Consider the following 5,078-nt stretch of genomic DNA (forward strand, 5'->3'; position numbering starts at 1 on the left):
TCTGAGAAAGATGTATCAATAAAACGAGAAGACAAATCATAGACTAGGAAAAAAAATGTTTGCAAAAGACACATCTGGGTGCCTCAGTTTGTTGAGCATCCAACTCTTGATTATAGCTCAGGTCATGAACTCAGGGTTTGTAAGACTGAGCCTCACATTGGGCTCCCTGCTCAGCAAGGAGTCTGCTCTTCCCTCTCTTTCTCCAACTCTTCCTCTGCCACTCCCACTCATGTTCTCTCTAAGATAAATAAATAATTTTTTTTAAAAAACACATCTGAAAAGGACTATTATCCAAAATAAGTGAAGAACTTAAAAGTCAAAAACAGGAAGACAAACAATCCAATTAAAAATGCCTAACCTTGATGCCAAAACAATGAACACTGTTATGCTGTAAATAAACAAATAAAAAAAAATTAAAAAAAAATGCCTAACCTAGCTTTGCACAGCAGCAGTATCGTAGCCAGTGAGGTTTATCCGAGGTGCGATTATTGCTAATTGAAAAATGCCTGACCTTGGGGCACCTGAGTGGCTCAGCTGTTAAGCATCTGCCTTTGGCTCAGGTCATGATCCCAGAGTCCTGGAATCAAGCCCTGCCTCAGGCTCCCTGCTCTGTGGGAAGCCTGCTTCTCTCTCTCCCACTCTTTCTGCTGTGTTCCCTCTCTTGCTGTGTCTCTTTCTGTCAAATAAATAAATAAATTCTTTTAAAAAAATGCCTGACCTTGATACCTCACCAAAAAAAGATTAACAGGTGGCATTAATCATATGAAAAGATGCTTGCCTCAGATCTCATACGTGTGTAAATTAAAACAATAAAGAAATACCACTATACACCTGTTGGAATGGCCAAAATCTAGAACGCTGAGAACAGCAAATGCTGGTGAGGATGTAGAACAATAAGAACTCTTGTTCACTGCTGGTGAGAACACCAAATGGTACAGCCACTTTGGAAGACAATTTGGCAATTTCTTATAAAACTAAACATACTCTCATCATACAACCAGCAATCTCACTCCTCAGCATTTCTCCAAAGGAGATGAAAAAAACCCACATAAAAATCATCACACACAGATGTTTAAACATCTTTATGCATAATCACCAAAACTTGGAAGCAACCGTGATGTCCTTCAGCAGATAAACGGATAAATAAATTATGGCACACCCAGACAATACAATATTATTTAGTACTAAAAAGAAATGAGCTAAAAAGCTAAGACAAGTCATTAAAGAAATTGAAGTTCATATTACTAACTGAAAGAAGGCAATCTGAAAATGCTACATACTCTATGATTCTGATTATATAACATTCTGGAAAAGGCAAAACTATGGAGACTGTGAAAAGATCAGTGGTTGTCAGGGTTGGAGGGTAAGGGGAAGAGGAATACAGGAGGTTTTGGGCAGGGAAAATACTTTGGATGATACCATATTACTATACTGTAATATATTCCATATTTTATGGATATAAATATAATTATATATTTATAATTAATATCTAGAATTTACTGTATAAAATTACATTTTATATTATATATGTTACTATAATTATATAATGATGGATATATGTCATTATACATTTGTCCAAATTCATGATACATACAATCCCAAGAGTGAACCTCAAGGTAAACCACGGACTTTGAGTGAGAAAGATGTGTCATTGTAGGTTCATCATTTGTAACATATGTACCTCTCTGGTGGGAGATGTTGAAGATGGCAAAGGCTATGCACATGTTGGGGGCAGAGATACATGGAAAATCTCTGTACCTTCACCTCAATTTTATTGTGAGTCAAAAACTGCTCTTATAAAAATAAAGTCTATTTAAAAAACCACTGAAATTAAATCCTCATTATGTGATCTAAAATCAAAATTGATAAAGCCAAAAATTAAAGTAGTCAACTAGAAAATATAGCCAAATACAGCACACCACAGAATTTAAAACTTCAGAGACTAAGGAAGAAATGAAAAGACTTGAAAGACAGATCCAGAAACTCTAAATCTGTCTAACAACAGTGAAAGAAGAACAGAAAAGAGTAAGATGGGTGGGGGAGACAACACAGATACACACACACAGTTCCAGCAAGTTTTTATAATGTCAAAGTTAAGATATAAATCCTAGGGGTGCCTGGGTGGCTCAGTCGGGCAAGCATCTGCCTTCAGATCAAGTCATGATCCTGGGGTCCTGGAATTGAGCCCTACATCAGGCTCCTCACTCAGCAGGGTCTGCTTCTCCCTCTGCCCCTCCCCACCACTCTTGTGCATGTGCATGCACTCTCTCTCTAATAAAAAATATAACATTTTTTAAAAAAAGATACAAATCCTAAAAGAGTCCAGAGAAAGTTCTGCTTCCATATGAGTACTATCTATACATGTACTACAGAAGATGCCTTGATTTAAGAGCAGCTCTAGCGGTTCCACTCCATTTTTCCTTAGACCAACTATTCCAGAGAAGACTCTGCAAGACTCAACACACGTCGGTACCCAGGGCTATTTGGGTAAGATTAGTGCCTTGTGTTCCTTTGGTCCCAATCAGCCTCTCCACATGGAGAATATGCAGCATGCCTTTCATATGACAGATGCTAGGCAACAATGATAGCTCTTCTCTCTATCCTCTCCTTTTCCTAAACCTTCTGAAATATAGTATTCTAAAGACTAGGTGGAACACACCTCTGGGTTATTCCTCAGAGATGAAAAGCTTGACTATTCATCTAATGATTTCCAAACCTCATTGGTTACAGGGGTCACTTTGGAAGAAATAGCTCCACAGGATACCCAACCTGGTCTGCACAAAGGCTAAGAACACCCTCCCACAGCTAGAGAATGTGCTCAAGCAGAGGAGAGGCCAGAAGCTTGCCCTATGGATAGTAACTGTCCACAGGTGACCTCTGGGACAAATGGGGGATCTGGGTAGATGAGTGCATCACATAAAATCAATCCAGAGGTCACACTTCTGATATAATGTAGAAACACAGGGAGCATTCATGCTAAAATTAAGTACAAAGAAGCTCAGAGTCATCACCATATTTAACACTATCTTGGACCAACACAATTAGACTACAGACATAAGACTGAAAAGAGGCAAAGCTATCTCTATTTTGAGATGACATGATTTTGTATCTGTAAACTCAATAAATCAACTAAAATACCACAACAAAATATAAGATAATTCAGTAGGGTGGCAGGATGTAGAGGTAGTTAAAAAGAAATCAATACACTCTATATCATAAAACAAGAGTTAAAAGATACAAGGGAGCAAAAAACCTATTCACAGCTAGGAATAAACTTAATAAGAAATGTGCAAAAACAAATGGAAGGAGGAAAAGAGAACTATTACCAAAGGATTAAAAAATAGTATAAAAAAGAGATGCTATATTCTTGGAAAGAGAGACTTAAAGTCAATTCTCCCTTAGTTAATTTAATGCAATCCAATAAAATACCAATGAGGTTTTAGTTTTTCTCCCCTACAGCTAGACAAATTGACCCTAAATTCGTATAGGAAAATAAATTTTTAAAGGGCCAGGAAAACTTTGAAAAAGAGCAATTATGTAAAAATAGACCTACTAACTATCAAAACACACTAGCCGAAAGTGTATAATTGGTGACTGAAGAGACAGACCACTTAGCAAATAGGATGCTCATAAACAGACCAAAATGTATAAAGTAGTTTATTATATTATAAAGATGACATTTCAAGTTACTGAGATGAAGAAGAACATTTTAATAAATGGCAGGATGGCTGAGTAGGAGTCTGGGAAAAGATGAAGTTGATTCCCTACTTCACAATGTGCACAAAAACTCCAAAAGGATTAAAGCTTTAAAGGTAAAAAATGAAATACTATAAATACTTTAAAAATGGAGTGGGGAAGTCCTGTAGAAGTTAGACTACAAAATCCAAAGGCAATATAAGATTGGTAAATTTGACTGAATAAAAATCTAAACCTTATATATGTCCTAAAACTACCAAACAACAGCAACAAAAACAGCATAAGCAAAATTAAAAGTCCAGTGACTAATCTGGGAGAGGGAAAATTAAAATTTATATTACAAAAATGACCTCCCTTTATAATTTATAGAGATTATTTTTATAATGATTATAATGACTACCTAAATTCAAGAAGAAATGATGTACAACCAAAAAAAAAAATGGACAAAGGATACACATAATCCTCAGTAAAAACAGATAACAATATCAACAAAATACAAATAGCCTTAACCTTATTTTAAAAAGCGCTCAGAATAAAATAATCAAAACTACAATGAGATACCATTTATTACCTATCACATTGACAAAAATCACAGTTTTGACAACTCTTAATGCTAGAGTTGAAACAGGCTCAGGGCAACATTGCTAATGGGAAAGTGAAATGGTATAAACCTCATGGAGAGGAATCCAGCTACCTCCACCAAAAATGCAGATGCATTTACCCTTGACCCAACAATCCTACTTCTAGGAATCTATCCTCAGATACATCTGTACACATACAAAAATGGCATAATGTATTTTGCTTAGCATTATCCTCTCTAGTGCCAGCCATGTTGTTGCAAATGGCAAGATTTTATTCTTTTTTATGGCTGAATAATATTACTGTGTGTGTGTGTGTGTGTGTGTGTGTGTGTGTGTACCATATCTTCTATGTTGGATACCTGAAATAATATAACAGTATATTTTAAGTACAACAGAATTTTAAATTAAGGTTATAAAATTCATATCCAGAAACCAAAAAAATGGCAAAGGTAGATTACTCATTATAGCGTTATTTGTAATAGCAAAAAAATGGAAGTGATCCAACTGTTCATTAACAGGATTGGTTGAAGAAACTAAGGATACATCCACACCACTGAATAAAAGTTTGTTGACCATCTCAACTTAACTGATGTAGAAAGATCTTGAAAAAAAGCAAGATGCAAAGCAAATTATGTAGTATGGTATTTTTTGATCACAAAGAAGGGGAAACAGAAATACACACTTGCCTTTGCTTTCCTTTGAATAAAGATACACAAGAAAGATAACCAGGAATCTAACAGAAATTGTTATCTATAGAGAGGAGAACAGACAGGAGGGAACAGGGATAGAAGCAAGGATTCT

The 5,078-nt window shown here is 35.8% G+C and overlaps 1 pseudogene; it reads left to right on the plus strand.

Moving 5' to 3' along the window:
• Nucleotides 1-434: 434 nt before the first annotated feature.
• On the plus strand, nt 435-564 carry LOC123931988 (annotated as a pseudogene).
• The last annotated feature ends 4,514 nt before the right edge of the window (nt 565-5,078 follow it).

This window comes from Meles meles, chromosome 19, assembly GCF_922984935.1.
Source record: "Meles meles chromosome 19, mMelMel3.1 paternal haplotype, whole genome shotgun sequence".
NCBI lineage: Eukaryota > Metazoa > Chordata > Mammalia > Carnivora > Mustelidae > Meles > Meles meles.